This window comes from Mesoplodon mirus (assembly GCF_964341445.2).
Source record: "Mesoplodon mirus genome assembly, contig: HAP1_SCAFFOLD_664, whole genome shotgun sequence".
Taxonomy (NCBI): Eukaryota; Metazoa; Chordata; class Mammalia; order Artiodactyla; family Ziphiidae; genus Mesoplodon; species Mesoplodon mirus.
Genome location: NW_028295365.1, coordinates 80,727 through 94,074, shown reverse-complemented (window position 1 = coordinate 94,074; position 13,348 = coordinate 80,727). Strand labels below are relative to the sequence as shown.

The 13,348-nt window shown below is 32.3% G+C and overlaps 1 long non-coding RNA gene across 8 annotated transcripts in view; it reads right to left on the bottom strand.

Annotated features, from left to right (window-relative positions):
- Positions 1–7,415: 7,415 nt before the first annotated feature.
- Positions 7,416–13,348, bottom strand: part of LOC309797510 — a 41,744-nt gene continuing 35,811 nt past the window's right edge. For 4 of the 8 annotated variants that reach the window (XR_014292678.1, XR_014292681.1, XR_014292683.1 and 1 more), the window contains 2 exons: positions 9,024–9,245; positions 7,416–7,506 (listed from right to left, as the gene is read on the bottom strand). This is a non-coding gene — a long non-coding RNA (uncharacterized lncRNA). Of the gene's footprint in view, positions 7,507–9,023; positions 9,246–11,683; positions 11,758–13,348 lie in introns of all 8 variants that reach the window. The other 4 variants (XR_014292680.1, XR_014292682.1, XR_014292679.1 and 1 more) reach the window with 2 other exon arrangements.

Genomic DNA, 13,348 nt, shown 5'->3' with positions numbered 1-13,348 from the left:
AACCCTCAGAATGGGAGAAAATCTTTGCAAATGAAGCAACTGACAAAGGATTCATCTCCCAAATTTAGAAGCAGCTCATGCAGTTCAATATCAAAGAAACAAACAACCCAATCCAAAAATGGGCAGAAGACCTAAATAGACATTTCTCCAAAGAAGATATACAGACTGCCAACAAACACATGAAAGGATGCTCAACATCACCAATCATTAGAGAAATGCAAATCAAAACTACACTGAGGTATCACCTCACACCCGTCAGAATGGCCATCATCAGAAAATCTCCAAAAAGATTTATACGGGTGAACCAGTTGTGGTGTATCCATACAATGTCATATCATACAGCAGAAGGATAGAATTATGAGGAATGCAACAAGGATGAATGTCAGAAACATTATGGTGAGAAAAAAGCGAGACACACAAGAGTATGTACTTTATGTTTCTGTTTATATGACTTTCTAGAAAAGGAAAAATGAACCTCTGGCGACAGAAAACATATCAGCAGTTGCCTGTATCATATATGGAGTAGAGAGTGACTGCAAAGAGGAAAGGGAAAACTGCAAAGGGGGTAATAGGAAAATTGTCTACCTTGATGGAAACAGAAGTTACAAAATATTTACATTTGTCAAAATTCATTAAAGTGTACATTCAAGTTAGTATATTTTTAGATTATACCACAATATATTTCTTTTAATAAAAAAAATTATGAAGAGTAGGTAAGGGGGCAAAGGACCTGAAAGCCAGCTTTAGCTATGTTAGAGCTGTAAAATCAAAAAAAGATCAAGTTGCCCCTAATTTAAAAACCAAGAAAATGCATACAAGTTGAGGAATAGAGATTTTAACTTATTTTAAGAGTGAGTTTTATAACAATTAGAGCTTCCTAAAAATGAAATAAACTTATTTTGAGTTGGCAATTTCTTTCTCAGTGAGGACATTCAAGTACAAGATGACAATCATTTTTCAGGTGTGTTGTAGAAGTGCCTTAGAGATTGAAATTTGCATTAACCAATATTTAAGATGATTCAATAACATCAGAAAATATGCTATATTTATATATGCTCTTTTATGGTAGAGTTCTGTCTATAATGTTTTCTAAAATATCCTTTGAATTAATATTTCAATAGTAGTCTCCAGTGCTGCAAATGTAGGCCAGAAAGTTAGATCTGTGCACAGTCTATTTTTTAAGAAGCTTGTAATCTGGAAGAGAAGATAGACAAAAATGTTGTAGCAAAATGCAGTAAGTTTCATAATACAGATATCCTCATGCTCTTATATGACATGGAAGCAGTGTCACATTCTTAATATGTCATCTTTTTCTGAAATACTTCAGTATTAATTCCTCACAATTATAATAATTAATTGAGGCATGAATTATTTACAGAGAGATTCTAGTTATTCCTAAAATATTTGGAAATTGTTTTAACATGAAGGTATTTCTTAGAATACCTCCAGTAAAGTTCCAAATCATGTCTTTCAAAGCCTAAATGTGTTTGTACAATCCTGGCAAACCTCAAGGAAAAATGTGAATGTTGCTGATTATCCACCATTTAAAGTTTTCTAGGCTTTGGCATTTTTCTGTAAGTAGAAATAATTGACTATGAACTATGCAAAGAGTTGTTTTACCTGAATTTCTTTGAGATCCATCAGATGTGGCCATTAAAATGAGCCAATCTCCTCCATTACAACTACTCACTGTGCAGGCTTCTAGTCAAGCATTGGTGGAGATAGCGCAGCTCAATTTAAATTAAAATTCAAGGTAATGTAACTAAACAAGTGAGTCCTATCCTTTTCCCCTTACTTTCCCTTAGAGAGTTTTTGAAGTTAGGGATTTGTAAAATGAAAATATTAAACCAAATTTAATAGCAAAATGTCATTTTTGTCATTAGTGAAACCAAGCCCAGTTTCCACTTACCCCAAAGTATAAATTGCCTATCTGAGAAGCAGTTCAAATTTAAGTCATGTCAGATTGGTGGTCTTTCTGAGTTTCAGTTTGGAACTCTTATTTGAAGTCATTGTTTCACTCAAGAGCATCTCAATATCAATAGCAGGTTTTCTACTTCAGCAAAAGCCTTGATGTACAGCAGTGCCATTGGGTCCAGAGGATAACCTCTTTGTACGTGTTTTCTCCCAGTCTCACAGCAATGTTAAAGTCACTGATATCACAGAGCACATTTCTAATCCTAACTGTATGCCCTAATTTTGGCAGAAATCCACTCCTCCACTTTTATGCAATGTATTAACAGCCAGCAATTTAATTGTATTTGTTGAGACAGTAATATCAACGTGAAGCATTCCTTTTTTGAGGCTCAAATTCTTAATATTTGCTTTCCCCTTTGCAAGAAATACTTACTCCTTTACTCCCTTGTCCCCTTAGGCTACCTACCTCATATATCAATTAAGAAGACGTTTCACAAGGGATGCCTTTCCTCATCCTTCCAGGTGAGAAAGGCTGCCTGTTCCATGGCTCATAGTATCTTGTCTATATTTACTACAATTAGTAATTCTTCTTTAGACTGCAGGCTCTAAGATGTATGGACAATGCTTGCTTTCCCCCACCTTGTATTACCAGCACCTAATGCAGTGCCTGGGACATAGTAGAAATTCTATAAATATGTAATGATTGATGAATGAATGAATGAATGAATGTGTTAATAACAAGATAAATGCATAAATCGTACTTGTAAAGCACAATACAAAGTAATTTCATTAATATCCACCCACTTACTTGTACCTTTATACCCTTCTCTTCATTTATATATCTTAGAATTACTTTTAATTTTATCAGCAGGGATACAGGATTTAATGACTAAATTTTGATGAAATGTATTAGAAATATTCGTGAGTGAGTAAGCACTATGCCATGGTGAGAGAGAGAAAAAACTAAAAGCTATTGTTATATTCTTGACTCAAGTCATACTCAATATTATTTGTTACATATTATATTACTCACGCAAATGCATTCTCACTGGCATGGTATCACCTGCATTATTATAATTTCCATTTCCTTCCCAATCCCTTTAAAGCCCATATCTGACCCTTAGACTTATTAAATTGCATTGTTTTAAACCACTTCTCCAATTTGTCAAGGTCATATTATGGCCATGTTGAATTTTGATCTTGACAAAGTATTAATCAGTCTTATCAACTAAAGAGAACTGTAAATTACTAAATCCACATGCTTTTCTATCATCCTAATCTTGATGAAAATATTAAATAGCCTCTGGCCCAGGATTGACCTCTACATATAAAACTTCTGTCCACTTTGTTGAGGAGGAACTATAAATGAGTTTGATTGTTCTACCTACTTTGTTTCCAATAAATAGGTCTCTGGTGTGATCTATTTTTATAAATTTGTGAATGAATTCAATTTGTAATATTTTTATAATATTAATATTTAATGTCTGATTTCAAGTCATGGATGAAAAAATGCTAACATCAATGAAAACTACTACTTGCTCAAATAGATTAATAATAGTAAGAACAATTAAAGTAGATTTTAAATCTACTGTCATGTTTATTTACTTTCCTGAATTGTTCCCACTGTGCCACTTCCTTACTTTCTGAATGTGACAGGTTCGTGCATGACGTCCTCCTCTAGATGCTGTGCCAGTAAGAAATCTCTCTGATTATAATAGGTGATCATCTATGATGGATAATAAGAGAAATATGCTTGTGCATTTTCAATCACAAATCCATGTCTTGCACAATGAAATGATTTTACTTGTTGCTTGATCACGGGGACTTCTTCCTCTGAATAAATAAGACTTGACTTTGCCTCTTTATGCAGTCATCTGTTCACAGTTCTGCCTCTCTCCGGTAGACTGTGTCTCCTTAAAGACAAATGAATATTCATTCATCTTTGATCCCCATTGCTTAGCATGCATAGTAATTGTTCAACAAATATTTGTTTAATAAGCTAAACACCAATATGCCATGAAGTAGGAAAATCTGGAGATGTGAGTGGTCAAGATGGGGGGTGTGACTAAAGGACCCCTCTGAATTCTAAGAACAACATACTTAGGATGGAATGCATGAGTAATCAAACGGGCTGACTACTTGACAACTAGTATGTATTCAATTTTCAAATTGTATATTATAAGCATCCCTGAGTGTAATTTGAAATGGATAGACAGGAATTTTTATTTTATTTTTTCTAATGAGGAAGCAGTGTAGTTTTCTATTCTCATGGCCTCTGTTGCTTCCTATGAATATTTCTCCAATATCTTGACATAATCGTTTTCAGGAAGCCAAGAGAGTCCAAAAGAAAATGACAAACAACAGAAATTGCTTTCATTTTCTAGTGTTTGGAAAAACATAAAAATAGGTTTAAGTTTTTCAAACATACTTAGATTTCATGAGATTTTACTTGGTTTATAATCAATATGATAAGATGCATATATATGTATATAGAATCATCATTCATTTTAAATTGGAAATAATGTGTATTCCCATGGCTGATTTGCAAACTGTCAATAATAAGAACCAAGCTTATGTCCTCCTAAGTCTTTTGTAGCCCCATTTTAACACATTTTCTGGAAGTTATTTCACTTCAACCACTCTACTTTCTAAAAAAACAATAGATGACTTTTTAAAATTTTTCATTTCAAAATGAAAATATTAAAATATGCTAAAAATTGGTGCAATAATGGAAGCTACAACTTACCATGTAAGTTTGTTTGTAATTGAGCAAAATATGTTCCAATAATTTTTGCATTGCATTTGCCTTTCTCTATATAATTACTAACCCTTTTTCTTTCACTATGGAATGTGAATTTTGATTTCTCATCTTCAAATTTGCCTTTAAATACATTTCTACCCTTATTTTTCTTCCGTCTGGAAGCTAAGTTTTCAAGAGAAAATTTGTTTCCACAAATATTGAATGTCTTCATATTAGGAATAATTCTAATGCAACTACTTTGTATTTGGAAATGTGCCACTGTGTTTAGGAAGGCTAAACACATACTTTTGGGTAAGTTCAAAAAAGATTACTCCAATGATTCAACCAAATATATTTCAAGCATATTGATAAGAATTTTCAAACTAATTGTGTGTGATAGCCATCAATTAAAGACGTAAAATGAATGCCTGCTATTTTAAAACATAATTAAGCCAAGGAAAGGCTGTGAATAACTAGCATGTTCTGTAAAGATAATTGGCTCATTAACTAAATTCTAACAGCCCATTCACATTTCTAGATTTTAATTGAAGAATGGATGGAAATAGTAAGGTGAGCTCATTGCCCAATACATATAAGCAGGTGACAATTTTAATTTCTGCGGAGATGCCCATATTGTATGAAATCTTATTAATATTGTGATGGAATACAGTGAATCATGCTGTGAAAGAAGCACATATTTGACTGTTGTACATGTGTTCACACACACACACACACAAACACACAGATACACACACATTTCTTTTTTCTCCTCTATTCTCATTTCAGTCCCATTTTTCCTTTTCTTAGATAACTGGTATCATGAATTGAATATAAATACTTTGAATCCATGCTTGAATTTTTTACTATATGCAAATGAATCCATGAAAAATACATGATTGCTTTGAGTTTTAACAATTTGTATACATGTCATCATGCCAAATGTGTAATCTTGAAAATCATTTATCATGTATATAATTAATTATTTTGAGTGAAGTATGGCACTGCATCTTAAAAATAGTTTATATATGTCTTTTGTAAGCAGCATAAACTGGAATTTTTAAATTTATTTTTATTGTCTCTGTGATCAAATGTATTGTGATTATTGATCTATTTCTCCTTTATTTTTCCATGTTTTATCCCTCCTGGTACTAACTTCATTTAAACACATTTTTCATTCTCTTTTTATGGTCTACCTTTTTATGAATCATATATGAAGTATTCATTTTTAGTGTTTTCTGAAAAATTCGACATATATTTCTAACTTTAAAAAGTCGAAAACTAATTATCTCATCTTCCTCCTAAGCAGTTCATGGACCCCTCAAATTTTAAATCTGATCTCCAGTATTTCAGTATATTATCTAGTGTTTTAGTTTTACTTTGTACATACCCCCATTGGCTATTATTTTTTACACTCAACCGTTATTCAGATTCATTCCAACATTACAAATTTCTTTGCTGGTCACTGTTCGGTGCACCCTCCTACTTCTTTTTATGCTTATTTTCTTTCTTACTGAAGAACATTCTTTGTACAATGGTCTCCAATCTTGCCTAAAACACACGAGAATTATGTGAGAAGTTTTTAAAGCTCCCATTATTGAAACACCACCTAGATCACTTTGGTTAAAAAAAAAAATCTCCAAGCATTGGCTTCAGGCATCAGAATATTTTTTAATGCCTTCAGACAATTCCAATAGCTGCTGCTGCTGCTTTAGTCATTTTTTGTTGTTGTTACAGTTTGTGGGTGGTAATTCCTCTTTGTCTATGAATGAAAATTTCTTTACTTCTTGTTCTTGAGTAGTTTTTTAAAATGAGGTATAGAATTTTAATTTGGATAGCTATACGTCCTCAGTACTTTGAAGATATTATTCTATTGTTTTCCAGCATCTACCTGTTTTCTGATAAGACAACAGCATCTACCTGTTTTCTGATAAGACAACGGATATTTAAAGCCAGCCCTCGAAAACAAGGCTTATTATTTCCAGGCCCTCCTTGAATTTCTTGGTTTCAACTCCTCCTCACTACTCTAATGTCGAATTTGATTTTTCCCCTTAAATCCTGAGACTGGGGATCCCCCCCTTTTTTGTAAGCTTGTTCATTTGCTTTTTATGTGTTGCTACATGTAAAAGCAACATATAAAAGAAAACACAAGTATAACAAACTGTGTGTTCAGATTGGAAGAAAGGATTCTCAGTATCAGTTCAGCCTATCCTATTGACTGAAAGCATTTACCTTGTTTCTTTTACAACTAACTTGAATATTATGAGTCTTACATCTAATATACAGTACTCTTCACCCTTCTTGGAATGTCTATGCTCAATAAGGACATTAGTTGACTTGTCATTAATATTGCTTTTCTACATGTGAGTGCATTCAGAGTTCTATCCTGTCCCATATACATAGCATAATCTTATATTTTGTTTCTAACTGGCATCAGTTTTCTGGTTTTTTTTTTTCGATTTACTTTTAAGCTTTACTTTTAGCAGGACTGTACTGAAATACTCTTACACCTTAATAGATCTAATTGTCTGGACTTAAAATAATAGATTTTTGTATCACAGGGGCATTTGTCTTTACAGATACTGATTTCTATTCTCTGCACATGTTTTCATGTTATATGCCCAGTATAATATGAAGCGAGTTAATTTATTGTGTTACATATAGTAAAGAATCCAGCAGAATAATGTGATTTAGGGTCTTTTTTTCATTATTTCTATGAATAACAACAACATCAACAATAATAGTAATAGAAAAGATAATTTCTACCTGTAGCAAGTCTCAGTTTTTTCTTAAATGCAGTAGAAGGCCCTTCACACTCTATTTGTCAGCTTGGCTTCAGGTTTTCATTTTGTTGGCTAGAAGACAGATAAAGGGGATTATGGACAGAACTGAGCCTGGTTTCTGCTAATCTCAAACTTGAATTCTTTCAAGGGTTGCAAAATATGATTCAAGTATTTCACAGGCCTGTATAACCTTTGTCATCTCTCTGGTATATGTGCCATCATGGGTGGATTTGGAACTGACATTGTATATCTCTGATCTCAACTGTATAAATATTTGTTTAGACTGACTATCAACATAGAACACAGACATTCTCTTCTGATGTATGGATGATAGAATAGTTCTTAACGGGGCCCCTATGGATGGGGCAGGCACAAACTAACAGAGGGCAATGAGGCAAATTTTCAATGAACTCAGATTTTATATTTTTCTTTAGGTAAAAGAGTGGTTGTTTGTATACAAAAAAATATTTCTTATAATTTGGGTTACATTAAAAATATCTCATATTTACAGCCATTTATCTGAATCTATAAGAGTGACTTGGTTTTCTCAAATACATTATATATGGAGTCCTTTAGACTGGAATTAAATTAATCATGGTTGTATTTTTTTTTTCTATTGACTTCCCAGCTATTTCCCCCTAGGAAAACTCTCTTAAATAATCAAGAGAAATATTTTAGGCAACATTATGTAAATCATCACCCTTATTAGATGAATTAATATTCTTGAAGTTATAGCTCATTTCATGGAAATCAGATTAACCTGATGTTATGGGCATAGTCATTTATCAGTAAGTTATTTGTTAATATGCTCAGTATGTGACATAAAATATGTAACTTTAATAAGAGAGTGGATCACCTCAAATAATTTAGCAAATCTTGAAAATGATAAGGATTAAAATTGTGGATGTATAAAGGACACAGAAGCTTGGAGAACTTTAAAACCATCTATTTCTCTCCTGTTTCCCTCAGACAAGGAAATGAAGGCTGACACTTTAGCATGGTTTGGAAATCCTTCTAAAAATTATCTGACTTTCTCTTAGAATTAACAAGTAATTTAAAGTTTTAAGAACTGCAGAACTGATCACATGAATTACCATAATTTAGTCAAGAATTTTTTTGAATATCCACCTTTTGACAAACATTGTACATATATGTACCAGGCTGTAGAGATGAATAAAATCATCCTTAGTCTCAAATAACTGAAAGAAAAATCCCCCAATATTAGTGATTACTCAGGAATTAAGGATGATGCTATGATAACATTTTTATAATGTGAAATTTATTAAGTTAAATAAAATATTTTGCTTTTGAGATTAGAATGCCTTGTTTTTGTTCTAAGGATACTGATGATAGATAGTGCTTGTATTTTGCAGAAGATTTTTGGGAGCAAAATGAAAACTTGGTAATGTGATATAAATTTGGTCCCCCAAGGCGATTTTTATTGTTATTTCTATTGGTGTTGTTAATGAGAGAAATTTCTGTGAGCTATTAGAAAAGAAAATGTGGATATCAATATCTAATCAAAAAGAAGGACAAAATAATGGATAATTAGAGAATATATATAACCAATAAATTAAAAATATACTCACATGCTAAGGAAGCACAGTGGTGGAAGTTTTGCTCATCATAAAGCTTTAACAGTGAGTAGAAGTTATCTTGGTGTCTTGGGTGTGGGAAGATATGCTAACAACCAGTGATAGATCCGTTGTAAAATTTGCAACTGTTTCTTTGGTATTAAATTTCACTTAAGACCTGTGCTTCTGGACAGGATGGAGTAATAGGAACTGGATTTACTCTCCTGGCTTAAACTGCTAAAAGTAAAAAAATATATATATTAAACAATAATTTTAGACATTGAAAAACAAACAGCATAAGACAACGGTTGTATAAAGCTGTTAATTATAATGATAACACATAAAAACCAGTGACATATGTTTTGTGTAATACAGTTAAATGTTGGTGTTTGAACAAGTCCCTGGTCACCTGTAAAAAATAAAGGTGGATTCTCTTTTCATATTTATTAACAAAATGAATTTCATAGGGATGCAGTATTTAAACATGTTAAAATACTACAATTACTAGAAGAAAACATTTTTGTTTTATTTAATAAAAGTTAATTTTTTTATATTTTTATGTGTTGCATTTATTGCTTTAAGATTATACAAATATGTTTTGATATAATTTAATATATGCAGCATCAACTAGAGTATTCAATACACAGACTATTCAATGGGTATAGCCTTAGTAGTGGGACAAAATTAGCCCTAGACTAACTTGTTTCAGTTGCGGCCTAATAAGGCTTACAAGGAATCCTCAAAATGATCAAACTATTTCTTAACTACCTCTTTGAGCAAAGTTACAAATATTTTTAAAAAATAATACAAAAACGCCCTGCAACCAGTAAAGTAAAATTCACAATATCTGACATGCAATCTAGAATTACCAGGGATGAAAAAACAAAGGAAAATATAACCCATAACAAGGAGAAAAATTAATTAATGAAAACAGACTGAAAATGGTACAATCAGTAGACAAAGACATTCAAACAGTTATTATAACTAATTTTCATAGGTTCAAAAAGGTTAAAGGAAAGCATCAACATCTTAAATAGACATATAGAGGATATAAAAATAACCCAAATTGAGTTCCTAGAGATGAAAAATATAGTTTCTGAGATGAAAAATAAACTGGATGGGATTAAAAGAGATGAGGCAATGCAGAAGCAAAGATTGACCCCCTTGCAAAAGCAAAATTTTGTTATTATAATATAATCTGTCCCACTGAGTAGTCCAAATATAAAGTCTGAAATGAAAAATGCCAGCTTGGTCACCTTTTTTCATTTCAAATTTGCTTTAACCTTTCTGGTGTGTGCTTCCAAAAATAATTAAAGTATAAAATTATGAAAATTGTATTCAATGGTATTAAAATTAAGCATCTATCCATCTTATGGATTGCCCTGCATAATGCAAATATCTAAAATCTAAATATTATGTGTATATATACATATATGTATATATACATATATGTAAATATATCTCACTAGCAGAATGAAAAGAAGATATGAAAGTACAACACAAGTTGTGGAGGAATATAGTAAAGGAAACTAAAATTATAGTATTTTTGTTTTTAGATATAGTTGCTCTACGCAGTGGAAAAATGATATGCGGATTAGCATATTTTATTTTCTGAGAAGCATGAATCAATTTAAAAGGTGAAAGGGCAGATGAATTTGAAGAATGATTAATTTAAATACATTATCAGTCTTCAATTTTTTTGTTACTGACAACATCCCCTTTAGGATTTTCAAAACGCTGAAAGGTGGGATTCCAAGATTTTTAGTTGCTATTGAAGCAATTATTAGCAAATCCTTTCTTCTAATCTCATTACAGAAAATAAAGCCCTTTGTGCCCAGAGAACTCCCATTAGAACAGATAGTTAGTGGGAAGCAGCCACATAGCACAGGGAGATCAGCTGGGTGCTTTGTGACCACCTAGAGGGGTGGGATAGGGAGGGTGGGAGGGAGGGAGACGCAAGAGGGAAGTGATATGGGAACATGTGTATATGTATAACCGATTCACTTTGTTATAAAGAAGAAACTAACACACCATTGTAAAGCAATTATACTCCAATAAAGATGTTAAGAAAAAAAGAAAAAGGAACTGCATTTCGAAGCAGCTCAGAACATAGGTTGTACCACTCTGGAGCTATCCCACATTTCCTGTGTCTTATTAAATATTGTGTATATATGCTATATATTTATATCTCCATTTAAATATACATCTATATCTCCTAAAATACTGTCTCACATATAATGAAGTAACAGTTTCCAGATAGTTGTTCTGGAAGTCATTAGACAAAATATAGTCTCATTTATTTAAAAAATGTGAAATGAGAGAAATGTACGAAAAACTTGATCCATCTTCTGACTGAATTTGTAGTATTAGTACCTTCAGAAGAGGAAATAATTAATTTATCGTGAATTATTTTATTCCCATTTATTAGAGAGGAAATTTGTAAACTGAACCTGTTAGGGCTTAAAGGGTTTTTTTCCAGAAGATAGTATCTGTGGTTCTCACCTTACACTGAGCAGTATATCACTAGTGAACAATCTGACAAATATGTACATTATTAAGTTATTTTATTTTCACCTGGCTTTTTAATACTATCATCTGATATACATCATATTAACTGACACTGCAATTTCTTCCTTGATTTGTATTTTTTTTCTACAAACACTTTGCATTCCAACTTCCACGTATCTGATTTACTCACCCATGTGATGGTCTTCATCTTCAGACATCTTGCTGTCTGGGCTGTTCAACCCTGTGACAGTAAAAGCACACTCACTAGGGACTAGGAGTTTGAGAAGGACTTAGAAAATTGTTTGACACTTGAAAAAAACGGCTCCAGAATATGAAGAAAAAATCTGCAAAATTGAGAGAAAAACTTGTGTAATTAATATTTTCAACTAATATCACTACAACAGAAATGTTACTCAGCTTTCATATAGTTACCTAGAAATTATATTGGATATGTGACTTGGGCACATTTTAATGCATCTGATAACATTTAGGGTAGAGCTTCTAAAAGGGCAATTGCCTAGGACTGACGAAGGTTTAAAAATGGCACAGAATGAACTAGAAGTGACTTCAGTGGGAGGCTGAGGCAGAGATGCTGGACCCGGAGAGCGACAGAGCGGGCGTACACTGGAGAGAGCTTTCCTCTACAGGAGAGCCAAGAACTTGTTACTTATTGAGGGGGCAGCATGAAGGTAGGGGATCCTACAATGAGAACCCTAGGATTGCTCCTAGATTTCTAACTTGGATAAATGACAGGACGGTACTCTTTGTGAATACTGAAGGAACAGCAACAGCAGCAGAAGTCTAAGAATGGAACTTTAACGTATCACAATGCCACCTTTAAACTAAATTTGGCGTTCTTCTCCTTTTTGAATGAATGAAAATGCATTAATTAAAGACACACACATTCACACACCTGCTAATACCTGCTCTTCTGCAATCGTGTTTTCTGTATAGTGTCTAACCTATTCCAGTCGAAGTAGTGCTTAAACACTTCAATATGCCTCTTTTCAGCCAAGAAGAAAAACTGTCTATGACTGTTCCAACATATTTTAAATATATGTATAATCATTGCCAACTTATCTGCTTTGCAGATACTAGTTTCCTATACAATATTTAATATCTCCCTTTAGTGAAAATGTCATTGCTCAGTATTATGATTGTTTTTCATTTTTAATATATGTCTGAATGTTAGAATTATTGATTAATCTCTTTATTAATGGAATGATCTCAGCACAATGTTAAATACTCTTCTTCTCTACCATTATTATACGTTATTTTAAAGACTTTCCATACAGTTACTTTAAATGCGATTTTCAGATTTCTCAGGCTTTTTAGTCAGTAGGATAGGCTCCCGTGAGTAACAGAAATGCTGAAGAACAACAATATGAATTAAAAAAATTTAAGTGGTTAAGAAAGCACTAATCTAGTCATTGAGAAATATATACTAATATTTACATAGTATGTATATATAAATCAATAGTTTCAAAATGAGATAATCTACTGAACAAAATATCTTAAAATGTGAATGAAAAGATGTTGTAAAATCTCTATATGATTAAAGTACAAAAATTTTTATAAGCTTGGAATATAAATAATAAGTGCATTTTTGTCTGGGAGACAAGTTGTTATCTGGGAAACCTCAAGACATTTTGTAAATTATCGAAATCACTTTACTATCACTCTTGAGCATTTCTCCTATCAACTCTAAAATTAGTATTGGAAATTAGCATTATGACTATTTCACTATCAGGAACATTGAAGAAACTATTTCAAGTGCTAAACATTGGTTTTAACAAATAAAAAACAATTCATCTGAAGAAGATGTTACAGTG